General features: G+C 43.0%; 1 long non-coding RNA gene across 1 annotated transcript in view; it reads right to left on the reverse strand.

The window, feature by feature from the left end:
- The window catches only part of LOC132007519 (uncharacterized), a 37,107-nt gene extending 18,180 nt beyond the window's left edge, over positions 1-18,927 (reverse strand). The window contains exon 1 of the long non-coding RNA XR_009401383.1: positions 18,869-18,927. This is a non-coding gene — a long non-coding RNA (uncharacterized LOC132007519). The remainder of the gene's footprint in view (positions 1-18,868) is intronic.
- Positions 18,928-24,981: the final 6,054 nt, after the last annotated feature.

The raw sequence follows: 24,981 nt of genomic DNA on the forward strand, positions 1-24,981 counted from the left end.
CCCCCCCCCCCCCATTAGTCTCCTAGGGCTACTGTTACAAATTATTACAAACTGGATTGCTTGATACAACAGAAACTTATTTTGTCACAGTTCTGGAGGCTGAAAGTCCAAAATCAAGGCGTTAGTAGGTCTTTCTGAAGGCTCTAGGAGAAGAAGCTGTTCCATTTCTTTGTTTTAGCTTCAGGAGTTACTGGCAATCTTGGTGTTCCTTGACTTAGAGCCACAGCACTCCAATATCGGTTTCTTTCATCACATGGTATTCTGCTTGTGGGTCTCCTCTCTTCTTATAAGGACCCCAGTCCTTTTGGATTAGGGCCCATTCTAATGACATTACTAAAACTTCATTTTATTTGCAAAGACCCCATTTCCAGATAAGGTCACATTCACAGGTACTGAGGATTAGAAATTCATCTTATCTTTTGGGGAGCATAATTCAACCCATAACATGCCCCTAGATGGCCGCTGCTATTTTGATTTTTTCCATCATTGATTTTGCCTGTTGTAGAACTTCATATAAACAGAATGATGTAGTATATATTGTTTTGTGTGTAGCTTCTCTCCTTCTGCATGTTTTTGTAATTCATCCGCGTCATTTCTTATTTCCTGTTCATTGCTGAGTAGCACCACAGTCTATCAGTTCTTCCACTGATGGACACTTGGGCTGTTTTTAGTTTTTTAGAAATTAAAGATAAAGTTGCAAGGACACCTGGCTGGCTGTCAGTAGAGCATGGGACTCTTCGTGTCAGAGTTGTGAGTTCAAGCCCCGCATTAGGTGTAGAGTTTACTTCAAAAAATAAATGAATAACATTTGATCAAAACCCCCCACAGAAATAGAAAATCTTTAAAAAAATAAAAATAGAGTGGCTATGAAATTTGAGAGTCAAATTTTTTTGGTAGACATATGATTCCACTTCTCGTGGGCAAAATCCTGAGAGCGGAATTGCTGGATGATGGGGATGAAGGAGGGAGGGAGAGAGGGAGGAAGTAAAGGCAGAAGAGAAAGAGCGGGGAAGGAAGTCCACTTTTAAAAACTGGGCCACAGGCGCAGGACTTGTAGCAAGTTGATGTTGAGCCCCAGGGTGTTGGGGGGAGCTTGTTACCACTCTGCTGATGAAGCTGTGTCTGGAGACAGTGCGGAGCCTCTAGCTGGGATCAGACTGATGTTCCTGCTCAGAGTAGAGGAAGCCTAGAGAGACTGGAATCGGACCTTTGTAGATGACCTTAGAGCTGTGGTCAGGAATTAAGATTCATTTGTCCTGAGCTGTGCCTATTCCATCAGCATCCCCCACGCCCTGCACCCACTTTTTACAGATACTGCCTGTAGTGACCGGGGTCCATGTGTTTCAGGACTTCTTTTTTTTTGAAACATCACTTACTATTTCTGTGTCTGATATGTATTTTCTTTTTTTTAAAGATTATTTATGTATTTATTTGGCAGACAGAGATCGCAAGTAGCCAGAGAGAGAGAGAGAGGGAGAGAGAAAGAGAGGAAGGGAAGCAGGCTCCCCACTGAGCAGAGAGCCAGATGTGGGGCTCGATCCCAGGACTCTGGGATCATGACCTGAGCCGAAGGCAGGTACTTTAACCCACTGAGCCACCCAGACACCCCTGATATGTATTTTCCAACCAAAGGTCCTAGAGGCTTAAACTAAATCATATTCTGGTTTCCAAACGTCACAGTAGTGGCGCTGGTGCGGCCACGGTCTCATGAAGAAAGCAGCAGGTGAAATTAAGTGGAAGCGTAGCATTCGGTTCTCTGGTAGTTACTTTGTGGGGCTCTCGGGTCACGCTGGAGTAAAGCGGTCCTTGCAAACTCTTGGGCTGCTGGCTGGCCTGTGCTGCTGGCCACGCTCCATGCTCAGCCCCTCTCTCTGCATCTCATTCCTCTGACTCTGCTTCTGGCTGGGGTCCAAGTGAGCACCTCTCTTTTCTTAATGAGCTCCAGGGAAGAAGGTTCCACAGCCTCCTTTGACAGCTTATACACCAGAGCTTTATAATATTGTCAAGCACTGCCTTTCTATTTCTACTACACCTCATTTCCTCTTTTCCTGCATCAGTGGAAATAGAGATGAGGCAGCCCCTGCCTTCTCCCATGGCAGCCCTTCTGTCCGCTGAGCCTCTGCGGGCAGTTTGGGGCATTAGGCTTCACACTTCTTTCTAGGAAGGACAGAGACTACATCTTAGTGCCCTCCCGGTCCGAGGTATTACTAAAGGTGACTGAATAAATCCCTTGAGAGCTGAAGTGACTCTTTTGGTTATTTGTCCCAACTGGACTGTTACCACACTAAGCCTTTTTTCTTCTCCAAGTTTGCATTAGGTTAAACCCTTTTGCACAAGCCAGAGAAGGGCAGTTTATTTTCTTGCTGACTGGGCAAAGTTCATTGCTCTGACACTCACCTGTCTTGTCCTGCTTACTATCTAGCTCCTTGGACTCATGTCTGATCCATGATTCTAGAAACCTGCCTGCTGTTTTCAGTATGGGCACTTCAGTGTTTGTGGCTTATACTGACAGGAGCTTTACTTTACCTTTTGTGTGTGTGAAAGATCTTTTAGATTATTATAGATTATTAGGGGAGGACGGCCACGATCCAGGGCCAGACTGTGACAAGAACTGCTACGGCGCTGGCCATGGAGACCACATATATTTGGTGTAGATGCAGATAGGTTTTATCAGTTTGGAAAGATGGTGTAACATAATGGTTAAGAATATAAACTCTGGTGTTGGACAGACCTGGGTTTGAATGCCAGCACTACTACTTACTTGCCTGTGATTTAGGACAATCACAGCTAACGTCTCTCCTTTGCTTTATTTGTAAAGTGGGTGTGAATTTAATATTAACTGTCTGAATGGATAAGCAAATTATGGTAGATCCATACAGTAGAACACTGTTCAGCAACATCAAAAATGTCCTAAAATGACAAATTTTATGTTATATGTATTACGCCACAATTTAAAAGTTAATAATGTAATATACCAAAATCATTGAGTTGTACCCTTGAAATGGGTGAATTACATGGAATGTGAGTTGTATCTCAATGAAGTTGTTTAAAAAAAAAAAGAATGGGCTGTTCATACCTTGAAGCAGTTGGATAAATCCCAAAGTCATTACGCTGAGTGAAAGAAGCCAGACAAAACAGAGTATATGCCATATAATTCTGTTTATATAAAACTCTAGAAAATGCATACTAATCTATAAGGACAGAAAGCAGAACAGTGGTTGCTTGGCAGGGGGGATGAGAAGGGTCAGGAAGGAGGGATCACAAAGCAGAGCAAGGAAACTTTTAGAGATGATGGAAATGTTAATTATCTTGATTATGGTGATGGTTTCATGGGGTGTATACATATGTCTAAGCTCATCAAATTTACACTTTAAATATGTGCAGTTTACTGTATGTCAGTTATACCTTTGAAGAGTTGTTTTACAAAATGGTGCTTTTTTCATATGGCTGGTACAAGGTTGAAATGAGGCAATGAGAGAAAATGGCCTGGCGCATGGCGAATGCTTCATAAATCATAACTTTAAAAAAATCAGATATACAAATGGTCAATGAGCACATGACAAGATGCTCAACAGCATGAGCTCTCTGGGAAAAGCACATGAAAAACCACAGTGAGATTCCACTTCACAGCCACTGGAATAGTGATTACAAGTGTTGCCCAGGATGTGGAGAAATTGGACTCCTTGTATATTGCTGATGGAAATGTGCAATGGTGCAGGCACTCTGGAAAACAGATTAGGTCTCCTCCAACATTTAAACATATAGTTAACATGTGACACTCACGAGAACTGAAAACATACATTCACCCAAAAACTCATACACAAATGTTCACAGTAGGATCATTCAAAATAGCCAAAAAATGGAAACAACTCAAATGTCCATCAACTGATGAATGGATAAACAAAAGGTTGCATATGCATGCAATGGGCTATAACTGGCATGAAAGGGACTGAAATATATGCTATAACACCGGCAAACCTTGAAAGCTTTATGCTAAGTGAAAGAAGCCAGTCACAAAAAATCACGTATCCAGAATAGGCAAATCCATAGAGACAGAAAGTAGATTGGTAGTTGCCTAGCGCTGGAGGGGTTAAGGCAAGATGGAGTGATCAGTAATGGGTACTGGATTTCTTTTTGGAGTGATGAATATGTTCTAAAATTAGAGCATGGTGGTAGCTGCACAATTCTGTGAGTATACTGAAAACCACTGGATTATACACGACAAAATGGTGATTTTATGCTCTGTGAATTATGTCTCAATAAAGCTGTTATTTTAAAAAGTCACTCAGCCAACAAGCATTTATTAATTATTTTCTTTGTGCTTCATAGGAAGCGAATGTCCCTAATGCCAACATCTACTATGGAGTAATGTGAACAGGGAGCATTTTTATCCAGAGGAAATATTTTTAGTTTTTGTTGAACATGTTGGAAGTGTGAATGAAAGAAGTGGAAACTGAAAACATATTTGTCATAAAGTTTCCTGCAGAATATAAAGTGTTTTTTTTTTTTTTTTGGTAGCCTAAAGCCTTGCTACTCAAATTGTGGTCAGTAGCATGGGTACCACCTGGGAGCTTGTTAGAAATGCAGAATCATGGGTCCCATGGAGAGTTACTGAATCAGAATCTGCATTTTAACAAGATCCGCAGGTGTTTGGCATGCACATTAGAGTCTGAGAAGCACTAGCCTGTAGGTTAGCAGGATGACTTCGGTAAGTGAGATGGTGACACCATATTTAATATTATATTATGTTGAATATTCTCTATATAGATTGATCATAGATGTAATCATAATCCTAAAAAGTGAAGGTGAGTCCATTTGAGTATAATTTCTGTCCTTTTAATCTATTACTTTCCATAGCTCTTTGTAAAATCCTCTAATATATTTCTTTGCAGTGATAATATTTTCATGGTAATTCGTCATGACATTGATTAATATTTGCCTATTTCAAGAAGACCCACCCACTTAGTGGACTGCCAAAAAAATCTTGGAATTTTAAATTTAAAGTATGGGTACAAAGATAATTTGTGGTTTTAAGGTTAAACTCAGTAGTAAGAAAAACTCTTTGGTTTTTAGTGTGTTGTTTAGTATGATAAGTAGGTAAGTTATATTACTCAGTTAAAAGCTGTTCATTTTCAAAGGATTGTTGTGTCCTTGTTAAATTGCTAAATTACATTTTCAACATTATGGGACTGCTCCTTCATCTATGTAAAAACTAAGATAAAATGACAGACTGGTTTTGTAAAATAAAACTATTAGGTACATTAATTTGAGCAATATTTGGTAACAGTATATTTCATATATTTTGGAGAAGGGACACATAATAAACTTTGAAAGCATTTCTGATGTATCAATCATATGTATGCATCTTGTGAAATTCAAATAATTCTCTTCTTGCCTTCCTATAGTAATATTATGCTTTTGAATATCCATTTGGATGATAAAATGGTTTTCTTGATCTTCTTATATTGCTGGAGGTTTTATTTTACAATTCACCTGCAGGATCTCTCAAGTCTGAGCATCTGGCTATTAATAACCTCAGAGTAGGCCAGAATCTGTGTTCATTTTTTTCTCTAAGTTATTGTGGCATAAAGAGCATGTAGTTTATTTATACTTTATTTTAAGTATCCTTCATTAATATGGTTTGATAATATATATGGACACATTTCTGCTTCTTGCCTTTGCTTTCTTTCGGCCCATCACTTTTCAGAAGAAAAGAGACAAGTTACTCTTCAAGAATTACTCTGTTTAGGGGTGTCTGAGGGGTGTCGTTAAGCATCTGCCGTCGCTCAGGTCATGACCCTGGCGTCCTGGGATGGAGTCCCGCATCAGGCTCCCTGCTCAGCAGGAAGCCTGCTTCTCCCTCTCCCACTCCCCCTGCTTGTTTTGTGTTCTCACTCTCACGGTCTCTCTCTCTCGTCAAATAAATAAACAAAATATGAAAAAAAAAGACTTCCTCTGTTGGGGTAATCCATGGAGACTGTTGAAGGAAGGGTCCAGGGGTGGCAGAGAATGTTCATCCCGGCAGAGGTGAGATCAGAGTTGTCCACCTGTGTTTTATAGGTGAAAACATTTCTCAGTATGAACTGCCCATGAAGGGCCCAAATTCTCTACATGGTCTACAACATGGTCCTCCTCACTCACTGTGAAGAAGCTTTAGGAATATTATAACTATCTTATTTTGCTTCGTCTATGTCTAAAGTCTGAAAGAGCTCCTTCAGTAAATATAGGATAAAAATTCCATATGAAACGAAACTATTGAGTTATTGTCTGATCGGCAGTGTTTATCTTTTCTTAGTCATTTATAAGATACCAATGAAAAAATTAAAAAAGAAAAAAAGAAAAAAGGAGTGCCTGGCTGGCTTAGTCACTATAGCGTGAGACTCTTAATCTCGGGGTTTTGAGTTCAAGCCCCACACTGGGTGTAGAGATTATTTAAAAATTTTAAAAAAAGTTTTTAAAATTTTATTTTTTAAAAAATATTTTATTTGTTTGAGAGAGAGCACAAGCAGGGGGAATGGCAGGCAGAGGGAGAGGGAGAAGCAGGTTCCGGGCTGAGCAGGGAGCCCCACTCGGGTCTTGATCCCAGGACACTAGGATCACAACACGAGCTGAAGACGGTCACTTGACCAACTGAGCCACCCAGGAGCCCCCAAAATAAAAAATCTTTTAAAAAATTTGGGGCACCTGGGTGGCTCAGTCATTAAGCATCTGCCTTCAGCTCAGGTCCTGATCCCAGGGTCCTGGGATGGAGCCCCATGTCGGGCTCCTTGCTGAGCAGGAAGCCTGCTTCTCCCTGTGCCTGCTACTACCCCTGCTTGTGTGCGCGCTCTCTCTCTCTCTCTCTCTAAAATAAATAAAACCTTTAAAAAAATGACAATGTATCTTACAATCTGGTGGCTTAAGATTCTTTGAAAGAATATAGTTGCTATTCTTATGTACATCTCAGTGCATTTTTTTAATGAAGTTACCCCCGCCTGGCATCTCCTTTCCATTTCTTCGTTTTAAGTTAATTTATTTTTAATGGAAGTGTAGTTGACATAGGATATTATACTAGTTTCAGGTATACACCATAGTGATTAAACATTCATATACATCATGAAATGCTCACCACAAGAAGTGTAGTTACCACCTGTAACCATACAAAATTATTACAGCATTATTGATTCTATTCCCTATGCTGCACTTTACATCCCCATGACTTATTTATTTTATACTGGGAAGTTTGTACCTCTTGATCTCCATCACCTATTTGGCCCATCCCTATAGCCCCAACCAGCAACTGCCAGTTTGTTCTCTGAATTAATGAGTCTGTTTCTGGTTTTTGTGTTTTTTTAAAAATTGTATTTATTTATTTTATTTATTTATTTAAAGGTTTTATCTATTTGAGATAGAGAGAGTGTGTAAGTAGGGGGAGGAACAGAGGGAGAGGGAAAGAAGCTCAAGCAGACTCCATGCTGAGGGCAGAGCTGGATGCAGGGCTTGATCTCTAGACCCCGAGCTCATGACCTGAGCCAAAAGCAGCGTCAGAGACTTAAATGACTGAGCCCCAGTTTGTTTTGTTTTGTTTTTTATTTTAGATTCCATATATAAGTGACATCATATGGCATTTGTCTGTCTCTGTCTGATTTGTATCACTTAGCATCATACATTCTAGGTCCATCCACGTTGTCGTAAATGGCAAGTTCTCATTGTTTTCTATGGCTGAGTAATATTCCATTGTGTATCTATATCACATCTTCTTTATCCATTCATCTTATCAATGGACACAGAGACTGCTGCTGTATCTCGGCTTTTGTAAATAATGCTGCAATAAACATGGGGGTGTATAGATCTTTTTGAACTAGTATTTTTTGGGGGGCAGTAAATACTCTGAAGTGGAATTACTGGATCGTATGGTATTTCTAATTTTCTTTTTAAAAAGATTTTATTTATTTATTTGAGAGAGAGAGAGTGAGAGAGAGCATGAGAGGGGAGAGGGTCAGAGGGAGAAGCAGACTCCCCATGGAGCTGGGAGCCCAATGTGGGACTTGATCCCAGGACTCTGGGATCATGACCTGAGCTGAAGGCAGTTGCCTAATCAACTGAGCCACCCAGGCGCCCACTATTTCTTAATTTTCTGAGGAAACTCCATACTAGTTTCCAAAATGGCTCAACTAATTTATCCCAACAGTGCATGAAGGTTCTTATTTCTACACATCTTCGCCAGCACTTGGTAATGTCTTTTTAATCCAGCCATTCTGACAGGTGGGAGGTGATACGTCATTGCACTTTTGATTTGCATTTCTTTGATGATGAGTGATGTTGAGCATCTTTTCATGTGTCTGATGGCCATCTGGATGTCTTCTTTGGAAAAACATCTATTCAGATCTGCCCATTTTCTAGCCAGACTGTGTTGTCGATGTTGGATTGTATGAGTTCTTTGTATATTTTGCATATTAACCCTTTATCGAGCGTATTATTTGAAAATATCTTCTCCCATTTGGTAGGTTGCCTTTTTGTTTCATTGGTTTCCTTCACTGTGCAAAAGCTTTTTAGTTTGATGTACTCCTAATAGTTAATATTGCTTTTGTTACTCTTGCCTTCTTACCCTTCTGTGCATACTAAAACTTTTCTATCTTCCAGGCCCTAGAAACTCCATCATCTCCTCTGTCAAGCCTCTCCTAATATCACCAGCTAGACATAATCTTCTACTTTTGAATTCCCATATCATTTAATCCCATTTATGGTTCTTATTTTAATTATTTTATTATTGTTGTTTGTATATAGGCCTCATCTCTTTTCCTAGTCTGTAATTTTTATTCACATATCTATCTCTCCCATTATGTCTTGGATTTAGTAATTAAATATTTGGAAAATAGTAACAATATTTGGATAGTACATCGGTATTCAAATAACAGACACATGACAGGTACTAGAAGGCCTCTTCTCATCTGTGTCCAAAATGGACCCATTTTCTACTCCAAAATTGAGCTGGATCTAATGGTCTGTTTTCATTTACATATTTCTTTGGGTTAAACATTGCCACCCCCACTCTGTAAGTCCTCCCACCAGGGAACCTCAGTGTAAATGAATTTCTAAGATCTTCCTGACAATGACTGGAGAGTCTAGGAAACAATGATCAGTGGATCAGGGAAGGAGGGGATGTAAAAGTGGAAAAAGGCAACCAGAAAGGAAGGGGAGGCTCTGATGATGAGGCGAGCCCAGCTTGTTGACAACCAGCTTTGCCCATGGTTTGATGGGGCCACTGGCTTAACCTAGAGTCCAATTGTATCATTAGAGCACACATACTTCTCAGGAATTTCTTGACTGTCATCAGATTGCCTCTCTTTGATTTTAGAATTTATTGGAAAGACAAAATTAAAGGTAATCTTAGAAGGGAAAGAAAATCATCCTAATTTTCCTGCCTAAACATGACTGTTTTCACCATTCCAGTATGCACAGAAGTCTGTATTGAGAGTTTTATATTATGTTATATATTTACATAATGCAAGAATGTTTATATATATCTCCTCATGTTTTCACATACTCTTTATAATTTTTACTCTTAATAGTTACATAATATTTTATTGAATATTGGTTTATATAACATAGTTTCTTTAAACATTTCTCAGTAGTTGGGCATTTAAGTTCTTACAATGTTTGCTTCTAAAGGTTATTCATTAATTCATGATTCACTATTCATATAATGCAGAGATAAAGTAAATATTGATACACATAGCTTTTCTTCATTTGAATTTATTCTTTAGAATAAATTTCCAGGAAGGAATATCATTACTAGATTAAAGGTTCCTGATAGGTATATCTAAATTCCTTTCTGGGGTAGACATTGTAGACATTGTAGTTCTCTTCCTAGCAACCATTTGATATGTGTGGAATTGACCTCACCACCAGCTCCAAGTGTGAGCCGTCATTTGTCTTAGCTAATCTGAGTGACCCATCCCCTTTGCCATAATATTTGGTCGAGGAAACACCGGACCAACCTATTCAGCATATGGTATTCTCCTGGCCAGAGAAATTGGTTGGCCCAGTCGTTATGAAGCTCAGGGCTTCTTTCTATGTTTATATAAGGCAGTGGACTCTCTTTCCTACTATATTCAAGAAGAAGCATCTAGTCTTGTTGTTTTGGCAGCATTTTGCAATGAGGGACAGCTGCCTGAGGATGAAGCCAGTGCAAAGATGCGAGCAGAGGGGAAGAGATTACAATGAAATGGAGCTAGAATGCCCAGGCATTCCAGACAGAGGAACAGAGCAGGTGCAAAGGCCCAGAAGGACTGTGCATGATATGTTTAAGGAGGCTAGTGTGGTTGGAGCAGAGTGAGCAGAGGGGGAGATGAAGTCAGAGAGGAATCAGCAGTCCAGATTATATAGATCTTTGTAGATTCTCAGAAGGATTTTCAATTTTATTGTACAGAAGTTTTTTCAACAGTACAGTCATGAAAGTTTATCATTTCCTTTTAAATTTCTTTGCCTAAAATATTTCTTCCAATGATATAATACAGGTTCTTTTCTAATTTCTGTTTGTTTCTAATTAAGTCGATTTTCAATACTTAACTTTTTTATTTCTTTTCTCAAAGTAATCTCCATGCCCAACAAGGGGCTCAAACTCATGACGCATGCTCTACCGTCTGAGTCAGCCAGGCATCCCTAGGCTGATATTCTCAACTGGCAATTTTTACCAGTGTAGAGTTGAAAACAAAGGACAAAATGCAAAGGCAAATATTAGAGGCCTTTATGGAAGGGGCTTGAAGAACAGATGGCATCAGTACATAGTGGTGGTTGGCGTGAGGGCATGGGAAGGCTGTGAGAAGATGGCAAAGAAAGACAGAGGAAGGTAAATGAAGATATGCAGATGCGCCCCAGTCGCTGATGAAGGTAGACTTAACCGAGAAATTAACTAGGGCCTCCTCAGTGACCTGAAAGAAGTCCTTTTGCCTTGGGTCTATTTGGAACAGTTTGGATCTCTCAAAAACACCAGTTGTGGTGGAACAGCTGTTGTCTTACAGCAGAAACTCTCCACAGGACAAACCTTATGCCCTGGATTTGACTATTTGTGATTAATCGAGCTGGAGCTTCTGCAAGAGAAAGCAGTCTTGGGTCTTGGGATTGGAAAGAGTACTGAGCCTCGCCGCTCTGGTGCCTTAACAGCAGCTTGCAAAAGGGCATTTTGCAGGGAGGGGATGTTTGAAGAGGCAACGAGAAAAGTCAAAGAAGAAATGGGAGGAGGGAATCAGCAGTGAAACAGCCTGTGGCAAAAGGATAAGCAAGAGGATCAGTGCAGAAAAACATGGAAAGAAGTAACTAGGGTTCTGGTGGAGGAGGCTGAATTTATGAACATATAATAATTATAAGCAGTGTATCAGCTACCTTACGTATATTATCTCATTTAATCTGCACAGCAGTTCTATGAGGGTAGTTAGAGTTATTACCCCAGCTTACAGATAAGAAAACCAAGGTCCAGAGAGGTGAAGTAACTTATCCAAACTTATCCAGGTAATAAGTGGCAGAGTCTGGGTTCTAGTCTACACAGTCTAGTGTTGAGTCCATGCTCTTAGTACACAGTCTTTCTCAGGCTGTGTTGACAAGAACTAGAGCAGGATTTTGACATCATCCCAAGGTCAAATTTTTTCTTTCATTGTAGTTATTATTATTCCATGTTTAGTGCATGAGGATTTATTGTATGATATGGGGTACTTTGGGGCCCTCGGGGTTCCTTCTTAAATGAGGTCTACTTTTGTTTGTGTGTTTGTTTGTTTGTTTCCAGAGTGCCCCATGGGAAATGGTTGGACCTCTATATTCCTGAGCCAGTTTTAGGACTAAATCCATGAGCACTGGGTGAGCCCATGCCTTCGGTGCTCTGTGTGTTTTATTTGTGAACTCCTCCCCTTCTTGCAGAAGCCCAGGGTGTGTAGGGTGACAAGCATCTCGGGGTGATTTTATGAGCTTCTATGACATCCTTCAGTATAAAAGCAACAGGCTTATCAAGCAAAAAAAAAAAGTGGGACTCTTAGAAATTATTAGAAAAAGGGAGAAATGAGTATTGAGAAAAGGAGGTCTTGAGAAAAGATGGAGAAAACAGAATCAAAACATACACAAGGGCTTTTGGATTACATTCCTCGCTGTTAGAGAGAAGGGAGCTGAGTGTGGGTGAGGCCACTAAGAGAGCCAAGTACCAGGGCCTTCCTGTGTTCTGATGAGCCCTGGTACAAAGTTACCAGGGGAGAAACCAGAGCTATAGAGCTCTTTATACTTTGGACAGGGTTTGGAGAAGACATCCCTAGTGTACTTTGATACACCTCTCTTAAGGAGATCAAGTAAAATTTATTATAACAAATACTCAAAGATTTTCCTTTCATAAGTAATCTATATCCTGTGCATCTTTGATGTTACTTTTCCACTGGAATATGATGCTAACAAATGAATTGATTCAAGGAGAATTTATATGCTTACCATATTGTCCATCTATGAACAGGACATGTGTTCTCTTTATTGAATTCATTCTTTATGTCTCCTAAAAAAACTTCTACCTTTGTTAATTAAATTAAGCCTAGAACCCTTAACTTTTGTTCTTGCCAATTGTCTCTTCTTGGGGATCTCTTGGAGCAGGTAGCAGCTGAGAACACAGAGCTGGAAGTTGGACAGAGCTGTGTTTCTGTTCTACCTCGGCTGTTTTCCTTGCTGTATAGTTTTGGATACATCACTATGCTCTCTGAGTTTCAGTGTTCTCACCTGTAAATTGGGGTTAATAAAAGTGCCTACCTCATCAGCTTGTTGAGAGAGTTGAATGAGATAATGTATGTAAAGCACTGCCTAACTCAAGCACTCAATTATTCATAATTACTGGCAACCTCGCTTCTATCTGCCTCTGAAAAAAGAGGTCCCACTCTTCCATTAAGCCTTTGGCCTAAATGTAGATGCATTCACCTTTCCTGAGTACCTTCTCGCATAGTTGAGGTACGGCTGGAATATTGAACAAGACTGTCTAAAGACTAGGGAATAACAACAGCTAAATGAACATAGAAAATAATATGAAGCACATCATCGTACTTTACACTGTAAGGCTTGCTTTTCAGAGTGCCATCTTATTCTCGGTCCTCATCTGTTTCCACAAGGTGGGTACCATCTTAGCAACCCACCACCCAGGAGCATAGCTGAGAACTTCTGAATCCTCTGACATCTGAACCCAAGAGCACTAGGACTGGAGAAAGACAAATGGATCATTTCCTGGCATACCCAAGACCTGCCTTCTTAGTTTTATGTTCTTGTCTTCTTGCTCAGATGGGGGATTCCAGCCATCATTTGCCCACAGGAGTGTGGCCTTTCCCTATAGCCATAACTCGACAACAAGATTAGAATATAACATAATAGTATATATTGACATTCATACACAAAACGTACATGGTTGATGGAGGGGGCTTTTTGTTGTGTATTCCCAATAGTATTATAGTTTTTTTTATATGAATAATATCACTTATGTCTATACTTAAGTTCCTCATCTTTTGCATTTTCTATCACAATTCATGTAGTATCTATACCTTATTTCTTTTTTGTGCCTTATTGATCAGAAATTCTAAAACAATATTTAAAATGATAGAAAAGGGGCACCTGGGTGGCTCAGTCATTAGGTGTCTGCCTTCAGCTCAAGTCATGATCCCGGGGTCCTGGGATTGAGCCCTGTATCGGGCTCTCTGCTCAGTAGGAAGCCTGCTTCTCCCTCTCCCACTCCCCCTGCTTGTGTTCCCTCTCTCACTGTGTCTCTCTCTGTCAAATACATAAAATCTTTTAAAAAAGTGATAGACTATATCTTTATTTTGCTTTTTTTTTTTCAGAAAAGAACTGGTGGGGCACCTGACTCCGTGCAGTGTGTAACGCTTGGCCTTGGAGTTGTAGGTTCGAGTCCTGTATTGGGTATAAAGACGACTTAAAAATAAAAATCTTTAAAAAATGATAATAGGGGGATCCTGGCTGGTTCAGTTGGTGGAGCATGTGACTCTTGATCTTTTTTTTTTTAAGATTTTATTTGTTTATTTGACAGACAGAGATCACAAGTAGACAGAGAGGCAGGCAGAGAGAGAGAGAGGGAAGCAGGCTCCCTGCTGAGCAGAGAGCCCGATGCGGGACTCGATCCCAGGACCCTGAGATCATGACCTGAGCTGAAGGCAGCAGCTTAACCCACGGAGCCACCCAGGCGCCCGTAACTCTTGATCTTGAGGTCATGAGTTTGAGCCTCACATTGTGCATAGAGTTTCCTTAAAAAACAAAACCAACAATAAATAAACAAATGAAAAATAAATGCTGGTAATATTCCTTGGTAAGTATTATTTTGCCTCATGTTTGACAGAGATGTTCTTTATCATGCTTTCCTTGTCATTTTCATGTATATCCTCATCCTTTAAGCTCACAGTCCCAATTTGACATGATAGGAATTAAATGTTATGATTTGCTTTTTTGGATATCTCTTCGAAATGATTCTTAATCCATCTGGCAAACACTTATTAAGTTTCTACTATGTGTCAGATACTTTGCAGGGATGCTGGGAAGACAAAGATGGATCGCTCCTCAGACTAGTCGGAAGGACAAGATAATCTATGACGGTGTCATAGCATTGCACAGGGACAGATGACGGTGACACTTGTGGGGAGCACAGACTGACATAGAGACTTGCCGAATCATTATGTTGCACACCTGAAACTACTGTAACACCATGGGTCAACTATACCTCAGTAAGAAAATAAAAGAAGGGCAAGATGCCAACCATTACAATATGGTGTGATAAATACTAAAACAGTCTTAAAGTGTGGTCTAACCCAGAGTTTCCCAAATGATATACCTGATGATTTGGTCTGGGTCGCAGCTAGAGCTGATATGCAGCTGGTATACACCACAATGGTTAGACCGTTTAAAATATTAAAACATTTCCATAGTAAATCACTACTCCCCTGAGCGCCCCAAGTGCTCCCTCCCTGACCCAGCTCGTCCTGCGAACCCACCCACTAAAGGAGTAATATCTGGTATACAGAGCACATGGCCGCCGGGCCCCGGATCTCATGCTACTTCCCAGCATGGCTTGTACATTCTGATTGGTCAATTCCTGTGCCTTTGCACTTGGTAAATACTGTGAATAGCGCCCTTGGTGATAGCCAATATATCCATCCTTTCGACTCTCAGGATAGCCAGAGGATGCCTTCTCCCCTTCTCCAGTGGCCCATGCAAATATTTTCATTTTCTAGGTACACCATGAAACGTTGGATGGCACTAATTTAACCTATAGATAGTTTATACTAATAGACGGCCTTAGGCTTGAACTATTGTTGCTTTGTTCCTTTCAGGCTTTGTTAAATTATGTTTTCTAGCATCTTACCTAAAGTTTTTGTATTTTTATTTGGAGTTTATATTGGTCCCTGATTTTTGAGTTTTATTTTATCTTTGTCAGGTTTGGGAATCAGGACCATATTTGTTTTGTGGAATGAATTAGGTTCATCCTAACTTTTTCTGTTTTCTCCCTTGAAGATTGAAACTACTTATCATTAGGTTCAGGGACCTGGTGCAACAGTTTCTCAATTTACTCCTCAGTTATTAATTTATTCAGATTTTCTACTTGGAGTATGAATTTTAATATTTTATATCTGTTTGCTGGAAAAAAGGCATCCATTGCATTATATTTTAAAAACGCATTAGCATACAATTGTGCATAGCATTTCCTTACAATTAAAAATATTGTTTATACTGGTTGTTATACCTCCCTTTCTCATTTCTAATTTTATGTGTGTTTTTCTCACATAGGTTTGCCAGGGGTTTAGCTACTTTATTAGCCCTCTCAAGCTACCAGCTCTGGAATGTATTTATTAATTCCACTGTTTTTACATTTTTATCTTTATTATTTCCCTCTTCCTCTTTTCCTGTGCAATTTTTTTTTGGCTCTGTTTCTGAGCTGTTAAGCTCAACGCCTAGTTTAGTTTATTGGCCTTAAATGCTAACGGTGAGAGGTAGAGGCGATGCTCTTGGACGTCTGTCAAAAGCCCCTTTCTCTGGGCTAGAGACAGGGAGGCAAGGGAAGGTGGGAACTGCCAGGACCCCAAAGCCAAGAAGGCAGAGGATGGCAAAGAATGTTTTTCTCTCTCGCATTTCAACACTTTCCCCAAAGCGTTTCTCCACAGCGGGGCAGTAGGGAGTAAGGCGTGGGGAGCGGGCTTGCAGGAGCCCAGGGGTTCCGCCGCGCTGGGGAAGCCGAGCCGACGCGGGTGCGAGCCGCCGCCGGCCGCCTGCTGTCGCCGCGGGGGCCGGGCTTTGGATTCTTGTTCCCTGGGGTTTGCCTCTTCTGGGTCTCGCCTTCTTTCCTGCTCGCCGCAGCGGTGAGGAAGTTCACCGGTTTTCGTCACGCAAAAACTGCCTGCCTCCCTCCGGGGGCTCCTGCAGAAGGAGTCTTTGAGCTTTGACCTCAAGCTCTGCCACGGTCACCATCACTCCCTCCTCTTATCTGACTTAAGGGTTTTCACGTGAGAGGTTCAAGGCAGGGACCGGCGGTCTCACGGTCCCAGAAGGAGTTGGAGGAGATGGCCTGCGCGCTTTAATGGTTCTAGAGTTGAGTGTGGAGGAGGAGGAGGAGGAGGACAAAATGGGAGCAGGGAGCAAAGAAAGGTGTCCTCCGGGAAAAGAGCCAGCCAGGGTCGGGAAGGCCCATACTTTCCTTCCCCAGTGCAGAGATCCTGCCTCCGAATACCCCCTTGCAAAGCCTTGTTTCTTCCACCCCGGCTCCTGGGAGTAATCAGTAGGGGGCAGCAGTCCCAATCCTAAGTGTGGGGACAATAGGAAGTGCCTAATGCCTGCGGGGATCCGTGATCCCTTCGGAGCTGCCGTCCCCCCCCCCCCCGCCCCCCCCCCCCCTCTGCTCCCCTGCGCCTCACCCGCACTGGCCCGCTTTCCCTCCTCAAATGCGCCAGACTCTTTCCCAACTCCTGGCTTTTGTACATTCTTGGCCCTCTGCTGGGAGCGCGCTTCTTCTGGCTCTCCTCACGGCCGGTCCTTTCTCGCAAGTTCGGTCTCAGCTCCAGTGAACTGTCCCCTGCTTAGAGAGGCCTTCCTTGACCACCTCGGCCTCCCGAAACACTACCCACCCCCACGCCAGCTGCTCTTAATCACGTTTCGGTCACAGAAAATCTTATTTACTGGTCTGTCTCCACCTGAATGGAAGAACCACCAGGCCAGAGATCTTCCCGCCTTGTTCACCGCTGGGTGTCCACGTGCCCTGAGCCAGTGTTTAGCTTAGAGTCCACGCTCAGTAGCTCTGTCTTGAAGGAATGAATGAACCCGTGTGCCAAGCTTTACGCTAGGCCCTGACAATACAAACCCAGAGGGAGCTCGTAGCATAGTGGGAGAGAAGGATTTGCAAATGAATAATTACTAAATGATGAGAGGCATATGCCCTGTAACATCATAGACTGTGCCTCTGTGTTCAGAGAGGCCTGGTTTTAAACCCTGGCTCTGGGGACACCTGCGTGGCTCAGTCGGTTAAGTGTCTGGCTTTGGCTTGGGTTGTGATCCCGGAGTCCCACATTGGGCTCCTTGCTCAGTGGGGAACCTGCTTCTCCCTCTGCTGATGCTCCCCCTTCTTGTGCACTCGCGTGCTCTCTCTCTGTCATATAAATAAGGAAAATCTTTAAAAATAAATAAATAAACCTTGGCTCTACGACACTTACTAGATGCATGACTTTGGGTGGTTGTTCAACCTGTCTGGCTCAGTTTCCTCATTTGTAAAATAAGGATGATGATGATGATAAAAAATAATAGTAATAATAATAATATAATAAAACAATAATACTGATCCATAGGATTATTAGGAACATGATATGAGATGGCCTAGATAAAGGGTCAATGCCGTGTTTGATACATGGGAATTTCTGTTATCGAGTACCATACACACTTAGAGTGGTGTTGTAGAGATTATGCCATGCTTCTAAATCGTTTTTTTGTTTCTAATGGAGAGCAGTTCCAATCCGGAAGGAGCCGCAGCAGTATTCATCAGTGGCGAGCCCACTCAAAATAGCCTGGGCCGGGCTCATGGAACCGGGAGGTGCTTCTCTGGGACAGGAGTGCCTCCTACTTTCCGTTCCATCTTACAAAGCCGGGCCAAGGTTGGGAAATTAATTCAGGTCTTTAAATGCTGATAAATGCAGAGGCACTTACTGCTAATATTTCAATCAAGTGTCAAGATAGAACTGATTAAAAGAGGGTTCAGAAGCTTCTAGTTGATGGAGGCACCATCCCTCAACCATTCTAATGTAAGACATCATTTTAATTTTTTGTTTATTTGACCTCCGCAAATGCTACATTATTAATGCTATGAGAGAAAAAGAGTACACTTTGTACAGTGCCATTTTGCATTCATTTGAGAGAAATGTATTTTTAATGCATTTGGCATCCTTCTGGCTCTCCTTAATAATTATAGGACTAATTAAACATATACTTGTAAGCAATCAGTGTCAGAGCTAAGAGGGATTGCAGGGATTACTGAGGCAAGCGCTTCAGTTCGCAGAGGAAAAACTGAGGCCCAGCGTGTTGCTCGCGGAACATCAGGCTTGAAGAAAGCAGTGTTAGGAAGTTTAGGCTGGTGGCCCATTCGCAAGCCACCAGCCTAAACCCTTGCTCTGCTACCAGCGGAGCCTCCACCTTTCTGTTTTGGGCCGCTCCCTCCGCCCCCCCCGCTCGCGTTCCCATTTCATTCATTCAACAAAGCAATCGAGGGCCTACTGTGTGCCCCCTACTCTGCTGGTGCAGGGGGTGAGCGGTCCGTGCACATAACCCTCGTTGGGAGAGGGCTGGGAGAGAGGCAGACAAAAAGACCAACAACCAGGGGGGCATCTAGGAGGCTTACCTGTTCTAGACTGGAGAGGGAGGGCGGACGGGAGGAGGCTGTCCTCACAGGCTTCCGGGGGAAATCTTTTCATTCTATCTAGACCAGAGATCCGAGGTTTGAGTGGGAGTCACCCATGCGAGAAGCCACATGTTCCCGGCAGAGGCTTACCACGGACAAAGGTCAGGCAATAGGAGAGGGCATGGTGCGGCCAGAGCAAGGAATGAAGGACTGATTCCTGCTACCACATGGAGGGAGCTTGAAGACAGGATGCTGCGTGAAACAGGCCTGTCACGAAAGAACGAACAGTGCATGATTCCACGTCTAGAAGTCCAGAATAGAGAAATCCATGGAGACAGAAAGTAGATTGATTAGTGGTTGCCTAGAGCCAGGACAGCTGGGGAGGGGGTTGGGAGGGCGATGAATACGGGGCGTAGAGTTTCTCTTTGGAGGAATGAAAATGTTCTGAAATTGAGTGTGGCGATAAATGCATAATTCTCTGAATATAAAAGAGGCCATTGAAATGTACACTTAAAAAAAGAAAACAGAATATGTTACACTGTAGGAACCAAAAAACATGCTATGGCCAGAGCATGGAGAGAGGGGAAAGGCCTAGCAAGAGATAAGCTTAGAGACATGTATTACTACTCAAAGCTGACATTTAGAGGGCATGATTTCAGCACGAGGCACGTATTGACAAAATATTCAAAACAACCCTAGAAGGGATGAAACCGTAATTACCCCATTTTACAGGTGCGGAAAACTAAGACATGCTCAGTTACATAGCTGCCGAAAGTAGTGAAGCTGGGTTTTGAACCCAGCCAGTCTTGCTTCTCTGTCTGACCCTTACAGTGTATGTGAAAGCAAGATCTGATCGCCAAGGGCCTTGGAAACCACGCGAAAGCATTTTAATTTTTGATTCAGGCTCCTTTGAAGTGTTTTAAGCAGAGGTGATAAGATCAGATCTGTGTTAGAGGACATTGATTGCATTCTTGTTGCCATGTGACCGAATGGACTGGGGGGAGTGACACCATCAGAGACAGTGAGTTCTGTAAGGATTTGGTCTGAACCTGGGGGCCTGGAGTGAGAGTGGCAGGAACAATGGGGATGAAAAGAAGCAGAGGGATTTCAGAAATGTTTAGGAGAAGCCACTGACAGGACTTGCTGGTTGACTGAATGTCGGAAGGAGTTGAGGCTGACTCTCACGGTCTCCCTCCGGCAACTGGGTGATGCTTTCTCTGAAATCGTGGCAAGAGGACAAATTCAGATTCGGGCATGTCGAGTATAAGTTCAAGTTTAAATGTTGAGGAAGAAGCTGGATATTATGGCCCGAAAACCAAGAGGACAGACCACACTAGAAATACAAATTCGCGGCGCCCAGGCTGGCTTAGTTAGTAGAGCATGTAACTCTTAATCTCAGGATTGTGAGTTTAAGCCCCATGCTGGGCACAGAGTTTACTTAAAAAAAAAATGAGAGAGAAATAGACATTTGGGCAGTTATCAGCATATACATGATGTTTGAAGCTATGGGGGTATGGGGGAGTGCTCAGGGTGATGTGCCAAGTGAGAAGAGAAGGAGGCTTGAGCCATAGCTGGGTACCCCCCTGTTTAAGGACTGACAGATCTGAGGAGCCAGAGAGTAGGGCCCAAACCAGGAGGACATGGCACTGTAGAAGCCAAACGCACAGAATGTTGCAAGAACAAGGGAAGGCTGGCTGTGTCACATGCATCTGAGAGCTAATGACAGCAAAGTGCCCGTTGGGTTTTGCAGTAAGGACTCCACTGGTAAGTGCAATTTCAGTGGAGTGTGGGAAGAGAAGGACTGATTATGGTCATTGAGAGAGTGATTCATAAAAAGCTTGCTTTTTCCTTTTTTCACAGATCCTACCAGCTGATTTTTCTACTTGAGTTTCTCTCTGTCTAGGCCATTCTCTTCAGCCCTTCTCCCCACCCTAATTTTGGTAGCTTCTTTTGGACATTCAGGGTCCTTTCCCTTTAAAGCTGCATTTTGGAGGTGCTTGGCTGGCTCAGTCAGTAAAGCCTGTGACTCTTGATCTCGGGGAGGGGGTGGGGGGGTTGTGAGTTCAAGCTTGATGTTGGGTGTAGAGATTACTTTGAAAAGAAAGCTCCATTTTGCTTTAAGCATTTTGTTCTTGTTTTTGTTTGCTTGAAGGGCTTTCCTGGAGATAACGAAATGGAAACAGGCAGAAGACAAAAAAACAAATCTGGAAAAGTGACTGAAGGCTTCCAGAACGTGCATAACTTTCTTAGGATTATTTCCTACAATACCTTCTGCAGGTATTATATGATAAAAGGGTTCTATAATCAAGCTTGTTTCTTTGCTATCTGACATCTGAAAGCCTTTAATATGCTAATACACACCTTGAATCTGTCAGTGCCCTGAGTGGAGAATTAATCAGGCAGTGTTTCTCAAACTTTCTTGATCATGGAACCCTCGTGTTGCGAAGCATTTGTGGGATTAATTTTCCACAGAAGACACTTTGGGAAAGTCTTACCTGGGTTTATAATCCCAAATACCCTTTTCAGAGAGCCGTAGAGGGTTAAAAGCCCCCTCACTAGTACTCTTCCCCTCCTGAGGGTGGAGCTCATGCTCCTTTACCTCCTCCCCCAAGTGCCATTGAGCTCTTCGCAGCCATTCAGGTCAAGCCTGACAGGGAGGTGCATACAGGGCTGGAGAGAGGGCAGGCTGGGGGCCCAGCTGGGAAGCCTTGGCTTCGCTCTTTATTCATCCATCCATTCGTCCAGAGATTTACTGAGTGTGGGCTGTATACCAGATGTGGGGCACAGTCCTGGGGATCTGTCGATGAAGCTGATAGCAAAAAACCCAGACCCCATCCCCAAAACAAAAAATTGTTCTCATCGAGCTTACTTTCATAGCAGTAGGCAAGTAGACAAAATTAGAGAGAGTGACTTAAGGGATGGAAGCCTAAGTCAAGTAAGGTAGAGGCAGGAAGAATGGATGAGCTTAGCCTCAGGAGTGGGTTTAGGGAAGAGGGAGAGAAATTTTAGTTTCACAAAGATGAATGAATGAGGAACCCTCTTCAGAGCTCGGCATTACCAGTGCTATTTTGCTTACACTTTTCACGCTCAGAGAAGCTTTGGGCAGCTGTTTCTGTGCCTACTCATAAGACCAGCAGGATTGCTTTGTGTCTGTTACCTGGGTAAGGATGTCATGTCTGTTACCTAGATAAGGATGTCTGGAAAAGCACTGAACATACTAAAGAGATAGTTTTGGACCCCTAACCTGATACAGGTTGAATAATAATGACTTGTCTTGTACTTTGTATTTTTCAAAGTGCTTTTTCATCCAGGTTATGATTTATTGAAAACTGAGGCTCGAGACTGACTCACGGTAGATCATACAGCTGCTCGGTGTCAGGGCTGGGATTTGAATTCAAGTCTTTAGGTGGCAGAACATCCACAGATTGGCCACTTTATTGCTGGTTTTTCAGTCCTTATGCTCATGGATATGTCTGGATTATTCGTGTGTGTGTATGTGTGTGTGTGACATAGAGAGAGAGAGATCTAGCTCCTGTGAGTCTGCATGTGGGGGAGGGGAGAGTAGAGAGGAGGTTGGGATAATGATTAACTCTCCTTAGGGGAAAAATTGTCCCTCTTAATGTTTTTGGGTTGAATGAAAGAGTTTTCAGGGCAAGGGCCAAGTAGCGATTAGATCTTTTTCCCTCCAAGTAATCCCCATTCAGGGCTGCAGTAAATTGGAATCCCGAGCATTAGGACTGGGAGGCAGCAAACCCTTTAGCCTCTTCCAACTAGTCAGACCCTTTGAATGAGGGATTTTGGTGGAGTTTGTGTGAAGGTTTGGGTTTTTAGCTTAAAGGCAGATGTAGTGAACTTGAAGAAGGCTCAGAGGAGGTGGTGAAAGTCTTGGAAAATGTAACTTGAATCACAAAGGTGGAAGGGATTGGAATGGTTCTGTGGAGACCTGCCTCCCTCTCCCATCACCTCTGGTCACTTCCTGCTTTACACTTTGTGCGGCAAATAAATACTGAAATGCCTACCACATTTCCCATCACTCCCCGCCTTCCTGTGCCCCTTGCCGCCATCTTGCCCGTCCGTGCTCGCAGTGCCCAGAGCGCCCCTTTCTCTGCATAGCCATCCTTTGCTCAGAGCTCTGAGCTCTCCGTGGCATGCGGCACCATGCTGAATGTGTTAAGGCAGTAGTTCATTTCATTTTCATAGTAGCCTTCGGAGGTGGTTACCATTACCTTATTTTACAGTCAAGTCAATGAGACTCAAAGAAGTACGGTAATTTGCTCAAGCTTATAAGGGGAGCCAGTATTTGAACCCAGATATTTCTTTCTCTCTCTCTTTTTTCCCCAAGATTTTATTTGTTCATTTGAGAAAGAGAGAGAGCAGGAGCAGGGGGAGAGGGAGGGGCCAGGGGAGAGGGAGAAGCAGACTCCCCGCTGGGCTGAGATCATGACTTGAGCTGAAGGCACCCCTCATTAGGAAATTTAGAACCAAGTTTGTAGCCCATTTGTAGCAACTACACAACGGCTGAGTGGTGCTTTTTTATGTATGCTAAACATACTTTATGTTTTAGTATTTTCCTCCATCATTTTCCCCCTGTGATTGGTTCCCTCAATCATTTGTTTTATGGTTGTGGTATGTGTTGTTGTTTTTGGTTTTTTTTTTTTTTTTTTTGAGATTTATGTTTTACTCATTTGAGAGACAGAAAGCATGCACAAGCAGTTGGAGGGCCAAGGGAGGGGAGAGACAGACTCCCCACTGAGCAGGGAGCCTGACTCGGGGTTTGATCCCAGGGGCCTGAGATCACGACCTGAGCCAAAGGCGGATACTTAAGTGACTGAGCTGCCCAGGTGCCCTGAACCCAGATATTTCTGATATCAGAGTCTGACTACCTCTGTTAGTCTGGGTCCTCTGAGAAGCAGAAGCTGAGATGGAATTAAACATGCAAAGTTTTTACTAGGGGTGATATTAGTAGGAGAGAAATTGGAGAGGTTGCTGGAGGAGGATGGCAGAGCCATCAGACTGAGATGCAAAGAGAGGAAAAAAAGCTGGGTCCGAACATCCTAGACAGCCATGCAGTCAAGGAAAGATTCAGGAAGCCCTTTGCAGAGTCCTTGAGCTGAAGTCCGCTGTCAGTGGAGTCCTATGTGTCCCCACCGCACATCTGCCTTCTGGGCCCTGTCGTGTGGAGTTTCCAGGCTAGCAGCAGCTGGGGGGGGGGGGGGCCGCCTTGTGCACACTCCATGATGAACACAGCACCTCGGGCCCTTGATCAGATTATGTTCCATGAAGTTCAGGGGTTCTCGACTGGGCAGTTTTGGTTCCAGCAGGGGACAGGAGGCAACATCTAGAGATAGCTTTGATTGTCACCACTGAAGGGCGGTTTCTCCTGGTATCTAGCGAGTACAGGCCACGGCTGCCATTCAGCATCCCACAGTGCACAGGCTAGCCCTCCCAACAAAGAATGATCCAGTCTCCAATTCTGATGATGCTGAGGTTGAGAAACACTCATGTGGTGGGAAGCCAGCAAGGGGCATTCTTAGGCCCATGACAGTTCTCCACCTCTCCGTCTTGTCTCATCTGCCAATATGCGCTCTCTGCCTTTCCCCTTCCATTCACTCCGGTAGACACACTCCTCTCTTGCACTCACAGCGCTCAGCATGCCTCCTTCCCAGCACTTCCCAGTGCTCATGGCCTCATCTGTCTCCCTGGATGGACCGTGAAGGTGTGGAGGGCAGACCCCATCTTACTTTGCTTTGTGTCCCTCGCACCCAGGCCAGGGTCTGGCACTTAGTGAACATTTATTAAATGAATGAAGGTGAGAGAAGGCTCTGAAGCCCTTTCGTAGCAAATGTTCTATAGGTGACAGGTTGTCCCATAGCAACTTTTCAGGACCCATCTACACTTGTAGATCCCGTGACTCCCTGCTTAATGCCCACCAGTATAAGAAATCCCTCCCTGAACATTTCCCCTTGAATGTCCTGTATTAACTCCAAGTCAACATGCGAGAGTTACGCTCCTCCCCAAACCTGATTTTCTTTCTGGGTTCCCTTTGTTTGTGAATGGCCCCACAATTTATCCTGTTATTAAAACTGGAAACCTGGAGTCTCATCTTTTCCCTC

This window comes from Mustela nigripes, chromosome X (genome assembly GCF_022355385.1).
Source record: "Mustela nigripes isolate SB6536 chromosome X, MUSNIG.SB6536, whole genome shotgun sequence".
NCBI classification, from domain to species: Eukaryota; Metazoa; Chordata; class Mammalia; order Carnivora; family Mustelidae; genus Mustela; species Mustela nigripes.